This window comes from Vulpes vulpes, chromosome 1 (assembly GCF_048418805.1).
Source record: "Vulpes vulpes isolate BD-2025 chromosome 1, VulVul3, whole genome shotgun sequence".
Taxonomy (NCBI): Eukaryota; Metazoa; Chordata; class Mammalia; order Carnivora; family Canidae; genus Vulpes; species Vulpes vulpes.
Window position 1 is genome coordinate 161,670,641 of NC_132780.1, and position 16,879 is coordinate 161,687,519.

A 16,879-nucleotide genomic window follows, 5' to 3' on the forward strand; every position below is an offset into this window, starting at 1 on the left:
CTTCTGTATATCTTGTTTTTAAAAACAAAAGATTCAAATGCCTAGTGACACATAGCAGTGGTGCGAGGATGCTGCAAATTAGCCACAGCTAGTACATGAAATTTATCAAAGAAATCTGGCTGAGAAGCTGATTAATAATCAGAGAGTTGCTAAAACTAGGATTCCCACAGTTTTGCATTAAGTTAAGTTTTACTGTAAAGAAATCTACCACAATCAAAGCTCTATTTTTAATCTGCTTATTTTGGCTCTACATTTCTAATTGTAGCCTAATCATATATAGCAAGCTAATAGAGCCCCATGATGATAACCATTCTCTCTGAAATCACTCACAAATAAATGGGTTCTTGCCATGAGCCATTAATACAAGAATGTGTTATTTAACATAAATACCACCCCGATCTCCAAGCTTTCTGGTATATTATTTTTGCTTCCTCAAAAATATGAGTATTTGCATCTCCCCAAGGAAGGGAGAAATCAATTCCTTGCCACCACACATGTGCTTCCAACATGTGTTGCTACATTTGCTTCCTTGCAGATCAATTATCTTCAATTTGTAGCAGCTGATTCATGTCCTAAGTCTCTTTTGCATCTTCCAAACCTCACCTGCTGGTCACTCAACATTTTTTTCTACATGTCATAAGCCCTCCTTTCTAACAGTGGTTCCCAAAGCTACATCAAAATAACCTGAAGATAAAAATGTATCTCTGGGCTTCACCCCCAGAGTTTCTGATTCAGGAGATTTAAGGTGGGTCTAAGAATTTATATTTCTAACAAGCTCTCTTGTTGATGCTGGTGCTGCTGGCCCAGTGAGAAAAGCTGATCATAAAGGTAATGTTTTCAATTCCATTGGGCTACTTTCCCTTTTACTGATATTAAAAATATTAGTCTGCAAATCCATAATTACTTGCCAAATAGCTTTTTAAAATAAACGTCAGTTGTACCCATAGGACAGATCTACTGGAAACATTAACACTTATGAAAACAAATTGTATTAATTTTTTTATGTTATAAGTATTAAAGAAATTTACTTGGCAGAATGAAGTACAGAAACCCAAGCCTTCCCTCCTTCATTCTGAAATTGCTTTTGCTCTTTTACCAAAGAACTTTTAAGTAAACATTGTTTTAGGTTGCATCCTATGAAATTTTATGCATTCACTAGCTTTCACACGCTGGGACATGTTTGCTTACACTAGGTGGCAGTGTAATCCTGCAATTTGAAACCTGAGCTGAGAAGTCAGACTAGAATTTGATTTCCAGTCTTTAAGTAAACTTTGATTTTATGCAGATATTCCATTCGTGGTTGGTTTCCATATGTATATATTGAATTATTATAATTGATTCCATTTTAGGGTTGTTCTCAGAATCAATGTGCAAATACAATGCAACCTAATCATTCAGAAAGTCTATTGAAGGAGAAAGACACTAAACACTCAAATTTTTTTGAATTTTAATTCCAGTATTGTTAACATACAGTGTTCTATTAGTTTCAGGTGTACAGTATAGTAACTCAACAGTCCCATTATTACCCAGTGCTCATCAAGATAGCTATACTCTTAATCCCCTTCATCTATTTCATCCATCCCCCTACCCACCGCTCCTCTATAACCACTTGTTTTCTATAGGAAAGAGTCTGATTTTTGGCTTGTCTCTTTTTTTTTCCCTTTCTTCATTTGTGCTATTTCTTAAATTCTACATATGAGAGAAATCAAATGGTTTTTGAATTTTTTTAGTATTGTTGGATTCAGTTTGCTAATATTTTGTTGAGGATTTTTGCATCTGTTTTCATCAAGGATATTGGCCTATAGTTCTCTTTTTTTGTGGTTCCTATCTGGTTTTGGCATTAAGATAATGCTGGCCTCAAAGAATAAATTTGAAAGTTTTTCCTGCCTCTTCTAATTTTTGGAAAAGTTTGAGAAGATGAGATATTAACTCTTCTTTAAATGTTTGGTAGAATTGGGGCACCTGGGTGGCTCAGTGGTTGAGCATCTGCCTTTGACTCATCCTGGGGTCCTAGGATCGAGTCCCACATCAGGCTCCCTACAGGGATCCTGCTTCTCCCTCTGCCTATGTCTCTGCCTCTGTCTTTGTGTCTCTCCTGAATAAATAAATAAAATCTTTTTTAAAAAATGTTTGGTAGAAAAAAAATGTTTGGTAGAATTCACCTGGCAAGCTCTCTGGCCTTGGACTTTTTTTGGTCAGGAGTTTTTATTTTATTACTAATTCAATTTCATTGCTGGTAATCAGCCTGTTTAAATTTTCTATTCCTTCCTGCTTCAGTGTTGGGAAATTATATGTTTCTAAGAATGTATCCATTTCTCCCAGATTGTCCAATTTGTTGGCATATAACTTTTCATAACTGTATCTTACAATCATTTGTATTTCTGTAGTGTCAATTATTTCTTATCTTTCATATGATTTTGTTTGAGTCATCTTATTTTTTCTTTTTCAAATGAGTCTGGTTACAGGTTTATCAATTTTTTTTTTATCTTTTCAAAGAACAAGCTCCTGGATTCATTGATCTGTTCTATTCTTTTTGTTTCTATATCATTTATTTCTGTTCCAATCTTTATTAGTTTTCTCCTTTTGCTGGTTTGGAATTTTATTTGTGCTTTTTTCTAGCTCCTTTGAGTGTAAGGTTAGGTTGTTTATTTAAGATTTTTCTTGCTTCTTGAGGTAGGCCTGTATTGCTATACACTTGCCTCTTAGAACCGCTTTTGCTTCATACCAGAGATTTTGCACCACTGTGTTTTCATTTTCATTTCTCTCCATGTAATTTTTGATTTCTTATTTGATTTCCTGGTTGACCCATTCACTGTTAGTAGCATCTTATTTAACCTCCATGTATTTGTGCTCCTTCCAGATTTTTTCTTGTGGTAGATCTCTAGTTTCATAGCATTGCGGTCAGAAAAGATTCATGACTTAGATCTTTTTGAATTTGTTGAGACTTGTTTTATAGCCTAATATGTGATCAACTCAGGAGAATGCTCCATGTGCACTTGAAAAGAATGTGTATTCTGCTGTTTTAGGGTGGGATATTCTGAATATATCTGTTGAATCCATTTAGTCTAATGTGTCATTCAAAGCCGCTGTTAGCTTGTTGATTTTCTGTTTGGACAATATGTCCTTTGATATAAGTGAGGTGTTAAAGCCCCCTTCTAGAAATGAACAAGGGGTAGTGGAAGGGGAGGTGGGTGGGGGGACAGGGTGACTGGGTAGTGGGCACTGAGGGGGGCACTTGACCGGATGAGAACTGGGTGTTATACTATATTTTGGCAAATCGAACTCCAATAAAAAAAATAAAATAAAGTCCCCTTCTATTATTGTATTACTATTGATTAATTCCTTTATGTTTGCTATTAATTGTTTCATGTAATTGTTCCCATGTTGGGTGCATAAATATTAATGATTGTCCTCTTTATTATATGGTGTCCTTTTTGTCTCTTGTTACAGTCTTTGTTTTAAAGTCTATTTTGTCTGATATAAGTATTGCTATCTCAGCTTATATCTATTTGCATGATAAATGTTTCTCCATTCCCTCACTTTTAATCTGCATGTGTCTTTAGGCTTGAAATAAGAATCTTATAGGCAGATATAGATGGGACTTGTTTCTTTATCCATTCTGTCATTTTGTATGTTTTGATTGAACATTTAGTTCATTTTCATGCAAAGTAACTATTACTAGATATGTATTTATTGCCATATTACTTATTTTGTGGTTGTTCTATAGTTCTCTGATCCTTTCTTTCAGCTCTTTTTCATGGTTCACTGGCCTTCTTTAGTGATATACTTGGGTTCTTTTCTCTTTATTTTTTACATATCTATTATTGGTTTTTTATTTACGGTTACTACTACATTTGTATAAAACATACATCCTGCATATAAGTCTATATTAAGTTGGTGGTTGCTTAAGTCTGAACCCATTCTTTACTCACCACCCCCCACTATATTTTAAGCATAGGGTGTAATACCTCACATAATTTTATTTTATGAATTCCTTAACTGATTTTTATAGTATACCTATTTTTATTGTTTTTGTGTTCCCTACTTTCCTTACCCTTGTGGTCTTATCTATCCACTCAAAGTGTCCTTTTTGACATTTCTTATAGTGCTGGTTTAGTGGTCATGAACTCCTTTAGCTTTTGCTTGTGTGATATACTCTTTATCATTCATTTTATTATTCTGAATGATAGTCTTTCTGGATAAAGTATTGTTGGGTGGAGATTTTTTCCCATTCAGCACTTTGAATATATCAACTCCCTCTGTCCTACAAAGTTTCTGCTAAAGAATCTACTGATAGCTCTATAGGGCTTCCTTTGCATGTAACTATCTTTTCACTTGCTGCTTTTAAAATTCTCTCTTTATCCTACTTTTTGCCATTTTAATTACCATGTGCCTTGGTGTGCAACACCTTGAGTTGATTTTGCTGGGGGATCTCTGTGCCTCCTGGTTCTGGATTTATTTACCTTTCCCCAGATTTGGGAAGTTATAAGCTATTATTTCTTCAAATAAATTTTGTGCCCCCTTTTCTCTCTCTTCTTCTAGCGTCCCTATAATGTGAATGTAGTTATGCTTGATGGAGTTGCTGAATTCCCTAAGAATATTCTTTTTTTTTTTAGGATTTATTTATTCATGAGAGACACAGACTGAGAGAGAGAGGCAGAGACATAGGCAGAGGAAGAAGCAGACTCCTTGCAGGGAACCTGATGTGGGACTTAAACCCAGATCCTGGCATCACGACCTGAGTCGAAAGCAGGTGCTCAACTACTGAGCCACCCAAGCATCCCAAGAATATTCTTATTTTACATATTTTTCTCCTTTCAGCTGTGCAGCTTGATTAGTTTACATTACTCTCTTCCTGGTTGCTAATTCATTCCTCCACTTCCTCTAGCCTGCTATTTATTCCATCTCGGGTATTTTAAAGTTCATTTATTGTGTTTTTCATCTCCAATTGGTTCTTCTTTATCTCTTTGTTAAGGGTCTCACTGACATCCTCCAATCTTTTATTGATGCCAGTGAGTATTTTTCTGATCATTACTTTAAATTCTCTGCCAGGCATATTACTTATATCCATTTTGCTTGTGTCTCTTGCTGTGGTTTTGTCCCATTCTTTTATATGGGACAAATTTCTCTGTCGCCTAATTTTGTCTAACTCTCTGTGTATGTTTCTGTGTGTTAGGTAAGTTACCTATATCTCCTGCTCTTGAAAGTAAAGGCCTTATGAAGAAGAGTTCCTGTAGTATCCTACAGAACAGTGTTTCCTGTTCACCAGAACTTGAGTGTCTTCTATGTGTGTTGTGTGCATCCTGCTATTGTGTCCTGGCTGCTTTTTTTCTTCAGTCCACTCATCTGCAGAGGCTCTCTTTGCCTATTGTGGGCATTGTTTGGTCCCCAGTCAGGGTGGGGCATGTGGTTTTAAAATGATGCACACCAGTCTGCTTATGAAATGAGACCTACTGCCACTACCTCCACGATCAGTGTGGCCTGGGTAGATCCACAAAGTGGCATATACAGGGCATGTGATTTTAACAAGATGTGCAACAGGCTTTCTCATGGCCTACCACTGCCACTGTCACTACCCAGGACCAAGACCCCACAAAACACACAGGTTGGGAGAAATGGTGTTGTCAAGGTTTGCCAGAGGGGGCAGCACTGGGACTGAGGCAAAGATGACTGGGAAACGCCAATCTACCAAAACACAGGAGGTGGGGCTTGGTGTAAGCAAGTTAGGTAATGAATGCTGGCACCTCAGTAGTTCCTGCAGGTGACCATGTGTTTATGCTGGGGGGCAAGGGAGAGAGTTGGTGCCGGCCAGCTACTTTGTTCCTGGAGAAATTTTTCAATGAAGCTTGCCCCCTTAGGACATGCTCTGAGGTTAGTAAATAACTCTCCTGTGTGTCCCAAGAGTTTTTCAAACTACTTCTTCTACACTGTATCTCTGTAGGCTGTTGTTATCACTGTTTAAATAAGTCCATCTCCAAGGTTAGAAGTGTGACTACTTAGGTTCAAATCAGCACCATTACTTTCTAGTGGGGAGACCCTGGAGAAGTAACTAATCTCCCTGTGACTTGATTTGCTTATTTGTAAATATAAATAATAAAAGTACCCACCTCTTGGTATATTTTATAAGGACTAAACTGGAGCTTAAATAGTGCCTCTAACTCAAAAAATTTCAGCTAAAACTTTTTGTTATTATTACTTACTCTCTACTTAATTTTTCGACTCAACTCCACTCTGCTATAGTAAACGGTGGCTTATTTAGATCTTCTTAGGAAAGAAGGATGTGACTATAGAAGAAGTTAAAAACTCCTAGACAATATTTAACTACTGGAAAAACCCACCTATAGATATCAAAGTAAATCAATCAAAAGCCCTCTCCTCTCTTCCATACTCACATCTTTTGTTCTCTGCTACACTTTTAGGATTCTTCCTTTTACAAAACTTCCCTTAATAAGCCCTTCAGGCACCTCAGTATCAATAATGTCTTCCCTCTCATTATATTTAACTGAGCATTATATACATATATAACTTCTAAAATGAAAAAACAATTATATGTGACATAATATACAATTGGGGTTTTGTTTTAGAAGTAATATCCAAATATTATACAGAATCAGAATCAGAAAATATGTACATAGAAAAAAGAAAAGAAAAAGTGAGACAACCCACTATTAATATTTTAGGATGTTTCTACTCACAAGTTGTGGTCTTACTCTACACAGATTTACAACTTTTATAAATGCACATCACTTGAGATACTTACACATATTCTTTCACAAAATTTAAATGCATATACAAAATAAATAGCAAAGCCCAGTTGTAACAATTTTGCCTTGAAGCCAGTATTACAGCTTTTAATTCTAACTGCTGTAACCTCGAAAGAGAAAACAACTACAGAGAAAGAAACATTTGAGTAACTAGGAGAATTCTTCCAGCAGCTCAAGGTTTTTGAAAGACATTCTTTTTCTCACCCAAAGTCACTTGGAACTGTAAACTCACAACCAACTGACTAACCACAAAGCAGCACAGGCATGCACAGACATTCCAGAGCCACCAAAGGGTAACCACAGAGAAGTCCTGCCTCCTGCCATTCCTGCTTCTCAAATATCCCTGAAACTATGATTAATGCCAGGAATAGCAGTAGCAACTGACACGTGGACAGGTGTTAAAGAGGCTTTGTTCTTGAGGACTCAACTTAGAGCCCTTATAAGCTGAAAGGCCTCTAGCATTAGCACAGTTTTCAGGGAATAGTCAGTCCAGAGTGGACCAGCAGGAATGAAGAAGTGGACAGGGAGTACTAGATGGTGACAGAGGTGCAAGATTAGGACTGCTGGTATTATTCTAGTCTGTTTTGGCCAAGGGTTTCCCCTGGGCTTCCAGGACTTTTTCTAGAAGTGAAACATAGGAGAAAGCAGGAGAAGAAATGCCTCTACTATGCCAGGAACTGTGCTTCATACTTAAAAAAGAAATTATCCTATTTAATCTGCATAACTCATTTTAATTGCCCTTTTACAGGTGAAGTAAGTGAGGTTCAAAACTGTTAGGTAACTTGCTAAGGGAAACTCCAGATGGCAGGGAAAAAGTAAGCTTGGGTTTATATGCCACCAAAGCCAGTGTTCTTCCTATAATTTGTTGTTTCTGAGTACACACAAATGCATACACACACACACACAGCACAATGTTCTTATGTACATTTTCCATTTCACTGTGCATCTAATCCTTCACAATTATTTTCTTTTCTTCATAAACTTCCAAACTAAAGAACTCAAAAGTTGCTAAAATTTTGCCCATTGTACTAGTCACCAATTTGGTGCCCTAATTGAGTGAGCTGCATGCAAATGTTTACCTTACTGGTGCTTTGCTAAAAGTTACAAAATGTGATAGTAAACGGCTTTTCTATATTTTTCTGTGGTTCTAGCCATATCAAAATTTGGCCCAGATCTTAAACTCTCCCAGGTTACAGACATTAATTATTTGTAACCTCACCCATACTACCTTTATTACAACTAGTCATCATTTTGAATATTCTTCAGCAGTCAAAACTTCAACCAGTACCATATTAAAAGCACAATTCTGGGTGCTAAGGAAACTTTCAGAGCCAAATAATGCCTATCCGCCTTCAAGGAAGGACACACACACACACACACACACACACACACACAAAACTGTGAAGCACATTTTGGCCTAAAAAAATACCCAAAAGAAAATAAGTAGATTTATAAAATGTTTGGGAGACAGAAAGGCAAAAGTAACTGATGCTGTTCAGAAGGATTCAAAAGAATTTCACAGAGGAAGTGACATTTCACCTTGACCTTGAGGAGTGAATCATATTTTACACTCAGAGAAAGACAGAACAGATTACAAGGCAGCTGGAATAATGAGAGTAAAACCTCAGAGGCATGATAATGCATGGAGTGTACTTAATTATGTTAAAGGTATGATTTTTGAAAATATTATTTGTGTGTCATTGTTAACCTATAGGTTGACAAAATTAGTATCATTAAACTGCCTTTGATAAATAAAAAAATGAGTCTAACAATGTTTATAACTACCTTCTATTAAGCTGCCTATCACAGTACTAAAGTTTTCATTCCCAGAGGTATTCTTTCTCCCACTGAAAAACAAATCAGCAATCCATTTCTATGGCAAACATAGATAAGAGTTTCAATTGCAGAGTAACACAGTCCTAGGAGAACCTTTTTGTTGTCTGCAAAGAATTCCCAGTTTGGGGAGACTGTCAAAACCTAAGAAACACCAGATATCCTGATGCCAGCAGCAAGAGTAAAAGAGGCAAGATGTCTGTACTAGAACACAAGTTATTTTCTACCACATAAATTACAATTCTTTTTTTTTATTAATATTAGTAATAGGCAAGTAAACTCACTAAAGTCGGGTGCTAGGAAGGGACAATGGCATACGCAGTTAACCATACTTTCTGTAGGGGAAACTTGATTAGTAAATAAAATGTATATTACTTTTAAAAAACAAAGGTCCAAGAGAATCCTGGGTACATACTAAGTGATGACTTTAGAATTCAAGAATGAAGGCACAGAGCCAAGAATGGGAAATGGGTTGTATACAAGGAAAAGATTTGAAATTGAAGTTGCTCTGAACGGTGAAATGAGCTCTCAAGTGGAGCTCAAAAGGGAGAAAGGGAAAAATGTAGAGTGTAGCTGGAGCAACTCGAATGGAAATCAGCATGCCCATGGTGTATTTCCTAAAACCTATTCAGTCAAGTAGAACAAAATAGTAAAGAAGCAATAAAAGAATAAATGACCTAGAATTATTGGCCTCACCAAGCATAACTTGCTACATAGGGTTGGTTTTGGAAGCAGATGTAGAGAAATTGCAACCCCACAAGGCTTTCATCACTGTAGATGTTCTTTTAAGCTTTGTTATCTGACAGGACACTGTTGAAAGCCAAAAGAATGTGTAAAATGTTATTACTAGAATCACTGGAGTAACCAGTCTCTTGGTGCAATATTGGGAAATGTCATTTAGCTACAGATTTGTACCATAATAAAGTTGTCCATAAATATACACTATAAACAGAAGGAAAGAAACAAATAACTTCAATGTTATATCCAAAGGCTAAATGATAGACCCTTGGTGTGTTACTGTAAGCAGTTATTTGAGAAGACAAAAAACCACCAAGTTAGTTGACCTACGTTAGACTGTAAATAACCATAAAAAGGCTTTTTTTAAAAATTGAAAGATTGTAAAAAGCCTCAGGGTTTTGCTGTGTTGCCTACAAAACCCATCACAGCCATTCCTATTGCTGTGTACAGAGTTACAAATTCAACTGTAATTTTAGTTGCCAAATTCATGCATTTCCTTTAAAAATAAACACTTTCTGCAACCTGCTTTTTTCAAATATGAAATAGTGAAACTAGGTTTAATACAAAACCTTTCACATACTATAACTTCCAAAGCATCATTCACCTTCTCTCTGCCTCACATACTGCATGTTCTTCCAAGGCACACTTCCAAGCCCTTTTCAAGTAACCCCACCTGTTCCTCAGAGCTCCCCTGTATCTCCAGCCAGATGTTCCCCATTTTGATCACTCAGGAAAACCTATTTGCATGAAATGATGTTACATTCAGTTTCACACGCTGGAGAGTGTAGTAGAGAGAACCGAAACATCTAAAATCAGACACCTTTAACTTGAGCCCTTGGTAGTTCCACTAGTGTGTGTCTTTTCATTCATCTTCTGCCAAATGGGGCTTCCCTTGGAAGCTCACCAGGAGATTCAATGAGCTGATCCATGTGGAAGAGCTTTGTAAAGTATAAAGTATTCTGCAAAGGTAATTATCGTTTCAGAAATATTTAGGAAGTACCTCTTATATGCAGGACACAATTTTGAACCCTGTGGGGTAAATACAACTGAAAAAGCCAGATTCCCACCTCACAAAGACCTTAAAATATAGTAAAGAAGTGGAGAGATATACCTTAATAATTAAAACCCACAGTAGTAAATAGTAAATGCCTTAAGCAGTACCCTCCCCACCAGGACTTCAACACAATTTGACAAATATCCATGAAACAGGATCTAGAGATACAAAGGTAACCACAATGCACACTGTCGCCTGTCCAGCCAAAAGGACAGACACACAACAACAATACAAGGCAGATTATGATAAACGCTGTAGAGAAAGTGCTTAATAAGAATGAATTAGGTCTAGGTGGGTAGATAGACTGAAAGGCTTAGGGCTAGATGCTCAAGGATGGATGTCAAAGCTTAAAATTTGTTTTCAAAGACTGGATTTTCATTTCCAGAAAAGGTGAAAAGGATCAGAACTGGCATCAGATTGACTAGCGCTATAAGGTAGATGGACACTGGGAGGAAATGGAGGTGACTGGAGATTCAGCTGAGCTGGAAAAACACTCTGGTAATATGCTGAGAGCAAGCTAACACTTTTGCAAGTCCCTGGCAGCAGTCTAATTACAATGGGGAAAGAAGAGAATAAAGTCAGCAGAGATCAGGGAGCCAAGGGATGGGAACAGCTGAGACAGTGGTTAGGGGAGAACAGGATCTAGCAAAAAGTTTTCTTGTATATTTGCTCTAAAATGATTGATTTTTAAATTTATTTTATTTATGAGAGACACACAGAGAGGCAGAGACACAGGCAGAGGCAGAAGCAGGCTCCATGCCGGGAGCCTGACATGGGACTCGATCCCGGGTCTCCAGGATCACGCCCTGGGCTGAAGGCAGCGCTCAACCGCTAAGCCACCCAGGCTGCCCTGATCTAAAATAATTTAAAAATAATGATTGTATGGTGTTTACCACATGGTAGATAATGTTCCAAGCATTTACCTATATTACCTCATTTAATCACACAGCAACCTTCAGTGGTAGTTGCAATTACCCCCATTATAGTGATGAGGATACTGAGATGAGGGAGAGATAACACACTTGTGGGCTGAGAGAAAGGAGCCAATGTAGAGAGAGAAAATGAAGATGAAACCGAAGAAAAGATGCTGTCATATCAGAACAGGAAGAGCTCAGGAATTAGGGGTGATCATTATTTTCCTTTCTAAGTTTGTCTGTAACTGCTAACTTCTCTACAATAGGCATTATCCCCTTTATAATCAGAAAACTAAACAATGGAAAAATACACAATCACTTCAGTGATTTGTCTAAATTATTCTTTATTTATTCTATGTAAAAATAAGAAATAAGTTTTCCAATAAGAGAGTTAGCTCCCTGAGAGTAGAAATGATGCCTTATTTTTCTTTTCTCCCCATCATCTAGCACCTGGTATGTGTGTGGTAGTGGTGGTGGTGGGGTGGCATGTGTGTTTCTTTTGAAGGAAACAAAATTAAACCCAACCAAACCCAGATGCTTGTTAATAATGCCCTCAAATTTAGTTTTCACTATACTAACTACCCTATATTACTGTCCACAAGTACTTTTAGTATCTGCCTTTAATTCTTTTTTCTTCCCTTCTGTCCCCCTTCCATTATTCCATTTCCTACCACCACTACTTATAAACCTTAGAAAATAAGGAAACTTCTGGAGCCAGCTAGGTGGCAGACTTATTCTGTTGTTGGCTCTCAATTGTCCTGTGTTGGAGATTCACAGCCTTCCTACCATCCTAAGACCTGGATATCCAAGTAATAAGTTGAGCATACTATCATTTTTGTTCCTTGTTATTTTCATGAGTTACAAATTAAATTGCAATCTTTTACACTTTAAGTAAGGTAGCTTTCCTTCAAATTATTTATTTTTAAAGTTGCTGTCACTGTTGTTTATTTAGGGAAGGAGAAAGCAAAATGGCTGTTTCATTTAAATTTTGATATGCATTTCTCCCCCTTCCCTCTTAGCAAACCCATCTCTGAAGTTCATGTTTTCATTTTATTCTTAGGAGAACCATTCCCCTTAGTTTCCTCAATACATTAAAAATTCAAGGGAGGAAGCCAAAACTCCCATTTTCCATTTGTGATAAGCACATCCTCCCAAGTTTCAGTGCAGGTCCAGCAGGGCTTGGTCCAGGAAGAAGGAGACAGTTGTTTGGGAGGAAGAAAGATAAGCATCTTGCTTGTCTCCATGCATAGGCCCTTGTGTGGACCTACATTTAGCATATTCACAAAAGAGGTAGATGTTATAAGTGTGCACCTACTTTACACTTCTCCCTAGAAGTGCATATGAGAGGGCTCCCAGGAGGGGAGTGAAAAAAGAACCCCTTAAAATAGAATGTAGGTTCTAATTTCAATATGATTATATTAAAGCTGTCACAAAACGCCTGATATTCTGTAACTATTTGCCCTCTGAATTTTTTTGATCCGTAAGAGAGAGTGTAGTTGTTAAAGCATTTAGAATTGCTTGGAGATCTTTTTTAAAAATTCAAACGTTTGGGGGATTCCTGGGTGGCTCAGCGGTTTAGCGCCAGCTTCGGCCCAGGGCGTGATCCTGGAGTCTGGGGATCGAGTCTCACGTCAGGCTTCCTGCATGGAGCCTACTTCTCCCTCTGCCTGTGTCTCTGCCTCTCTCTCTCTCTCTCATGAATAAATAAAATCTTAAAAAAATAATAAAATAGAAATTTCTAAAAAAAAAAAAATTCAAATGTTTGGACCTACCCAGAGATTTAGATTTAATTGACCTGAGATGGATGCTACCTGAGTATTGGTATTTCTTAAGTCCCTCCCTACACCCCCACCCACCCTCTACCCCAACCTCTAATGATTCTAAAGTGTAGCCAGGTTGAGAATCACTGGTACAGAGCCACTTGAAAAACCTAAAAATTAAAAAAGTTTGAATAGATCAATAGATATATAGATCTAGATATAGGTAGATAGGGTATAGGAGATACCCTCAGTAGATCTTGGAATACATTCTAGATCTAGTTTCCTTGTCATTAAAATTGAGATTGTATCTGAGGTTAAAATAGAGTCAAAACTATTCACCAAATAATCTCTTCTTTTCCTACAAATACGCACACAAGTATTAAATTAAAACAGCACTCAAGGGCTGCTCAAGGGACTAACCAAGAAACCTGACCTAGTTATCTCTATACCATCTGCATGTGACATTGCTAAACTTGTTAATGAGACAACAAAGTTGTTTGGGAAGAAAAATTATCCTTAGATGTTAATAAGACTGAGCCAAGAAAGCAGAAGCAGCAAATTCCGTCACAAGTGTCTAGGAGGAGACACAGTATTTTTTAAAAATATCAGAGTGAAATTGTGTAATCTTCCTTGAACACCAAGATACCTGGGGAGCTTTGAGATAGAGAAAGTCATTCTTTGCTTCAATTTCTAGTCCAATTATGCAACAGATAAATGTCCAGGTGGTCCAAATATAGTATGTTCATATTTAAAATGACAAAACCAAAAATAAAATAAAATAAAATAAAATAAAATAAAATAAAATAAAATAAAATGACAAAACCACTTTTTTACTGCAAAAAGCTTTATTGTTTCTATTTGGTCCACAGGTTGGGAGAGGGCTCCAGGGTGGTTAAAAAGCTGCCTAGTGGCTGTGGGGGGATGTTCAGGCAGGAGCACTGACACCAGGGGGAAGCCAGAGGGGTCCCTCAAAGGCAACTGGGTTCAGAGGTTCCTAGTCATGCTTGAGGTGAGCCTTTTAGAGAGATACATGCCCAGCCCAGCCTGCGGCCCCGGGCAGGCTGCTGAGGTGAGTCAGGTGATCACCCACCATCTTCTTGATAAGTTTTACCTCTTCATCCAGGAAGTGGTTCTCCAGGCATTCACAGAGATGGTAGTCTATAGAGGCAGACCCCAGGGCATGCAAATCCGAAAGAGCTTGGTTCATATTCTTCCCCAGAGCCATGGCAGTTCTATGGTGTCCAAGATTTTACTCTACCCATTTTGTAATGGCTTCTGCCCATGCTGGAAGAGGGAGTAGTCACTGGGCTGGTTTTTCATCTTCAAGAGGCATTCAGCACCCTCACGCTTCTCTGCCTACTCCAGGAAGAAGTGGCCCACGTCCTCCAGAGCCACAGGGTTGGTGAGAAAGTAGAAGCCAAGAGAGAGGTAGGTGTAGGAGGCATGTTGGAATGCTGACCAAATGAGCACTGAATAATGTATAGAATTGTTGAATCAATATATTATATACCTGAAACTAATATGACATTGTATGTTAATCATACTTCAATAAAAATTATTTGTCAACATATATGTAAAAAAACAACAAAGCATTTCATTCTTCAGTTACTAGTGAAAATTGAAAAATTATACCCCAAGTTAGAGGGCGTTAATTCATAATTAATAATTTATTAATAATTAACCATGCTTCAAATGTTTTTTTTTAAGATTTATTTATTCATGAGAGACACAGAAGGAGAGAGGCAGAGACATAGGCAGAGGGAGAAGCAGGCTCCACGAGCAGGGAGCCCAATACGGGACTCGATCCTGGGACTCCAGGATCATGCCCTGAGCCAAAAGGCAGATGCCCAACCACTGAGCCACCCAGGTGTCCCTTTTTTTTTTTTTTCAAAGTTTTAATTATGAGCTAACTGCACTGGTGGTTGCCACTCCATTGCTTGGCCTTGTTTGCAGCTACATTTCATCCCTGGTTGGTTTTGTTCTAAGGTTCGCCTATTAGATGGAGAACCTTTCCTCAAGGTGCAAGGACTTTTTTCCTGCAATAGACAGAGGGAAGTGAAACACAATTCTTATGATACTTAATTTGAGTGGTTCTTTGTCTTATATATAAAGCCTCAACAAAAGCTTATATATAAAGCCTAAACAAATATCTAGGGTGGCCAATAGTTCCCATTTGCCCAGGACTTTCCCAATTTTAGCACTAAAAGTCTGGTCCCACCTACCCCAGTCCCAACCAAATTGGGCTAGGTAGTTATCTTAAAAAGAACCAAAATCAGAATCCAGTCTGGAGTAGACTTTGAACTATTGGACCCATCCTTCAAACCAGGTGTTCTTTCCTGATAATGCTAATCAATACGTGCCAATGAGGGCCAGACTGATACCACAATCCACCATCAGCTACTACCATGCTTTATATATGTTATCTGAAATGCTCCCAACAATTGTGGAAGGCAATTGCCATTTTCCTAATATTATAGTATCAGAAATTGAGGCTCTGATAAATTAAGTGCCCTGCCCAAGCCCACACTGGCAGTAAGTGGTAGAACTGAGATTCAGGCGTAGTCCTGCCTGACTTCAAAGCTTATGCTCAGTCTGTTTCATTCTCTGCCTCTTGCATTCTGAAATCTATCAACCATAATAAATTTTAAGAAGACCTAAAGAGAGGAGATATTATAAGAGCTAAAGCAAAAGCAAGTAATAAAATATAGAGGGAGAATGGAAATAATAAAGTATCAGAATCTATATGAGTGCAATAAAATATAGGGCATAAATAAGACAACCAGGAGCTAATTGATGGATTACAAATTGCCTGAAGTCAGATTCATAAGATTCTTTATAACATCCTCCCAAGTAGACAAGTAAAATACTTATTGCCTTAGGCAAAAAGAATTTTCTATTCATATGTATGAAATATTTTGTTCCTAATTATTTGTCCTCAGAGTGAATAATAATACCTAGTGTAAATATGATTTGTTGCTTAAATTTTTGTATTTTGATTTATCCTATATGCTTACAAAGAAAAATAAGATTATAAAGCTGCTATTTAAGAACTGTCTAAAACAGGCAAGAAATTGTTGATTTATAATTCTTAACTATACAGATTTATTCCCAGCATATATTTAAATCTGAGTTGAATCAGCACATATTCTTGAATGAACATAATTGCAAGGATATTCCTCAAGAAATTCATCTCTGCTGCTTTTTACTTGACACTCTTCTATACTCCTAATTTCTCCCTGTATGTCAGTCCTGTTATCTGCCATCTTACACTGGATCTTAGGAAAAGTGCATACCAAAAGAGATTTCCTTCTAGTAAGAAAAAAAAAGCTGTTGATATCCATCGGTGTTAATGAGAATGAGTCCTGACAATGTGTGACAGCCAATGGCAGGGTCCCCATGTGAATTTCTCAGAATAGAGAGGTAGCTTTTTGATGCTGACCTTTAATTGATTTTTTTAATGTATGTTCATACTTCATATCATCTAAAGTTGTTCAGTAACTTAAAAAAGTTCAATATTCTTAGATATGGTAAGACAACCAGAGTTATAAGTGGCAGAATCAATAACCAGCCCTAAAATTGCCAAGGTCTCAATTATATCCAAAGTCTCTAATATTGTGATTTAGCAAACACTACAGAAATCTTCTGGAAAAGTTTACTGAGATGTCTTTAGGTTACCATTTCCTTCCATCTTTAGGATACCTTTTTCTCAGAGAAGATCCAGTCATGGCACATTTCAGAGCTTTCTATAAAGATCTTTTTCTGAGGAAAACCTGAATAGTCTTTATGTTAGCATAGAAATGAAAGACCACCAAAATG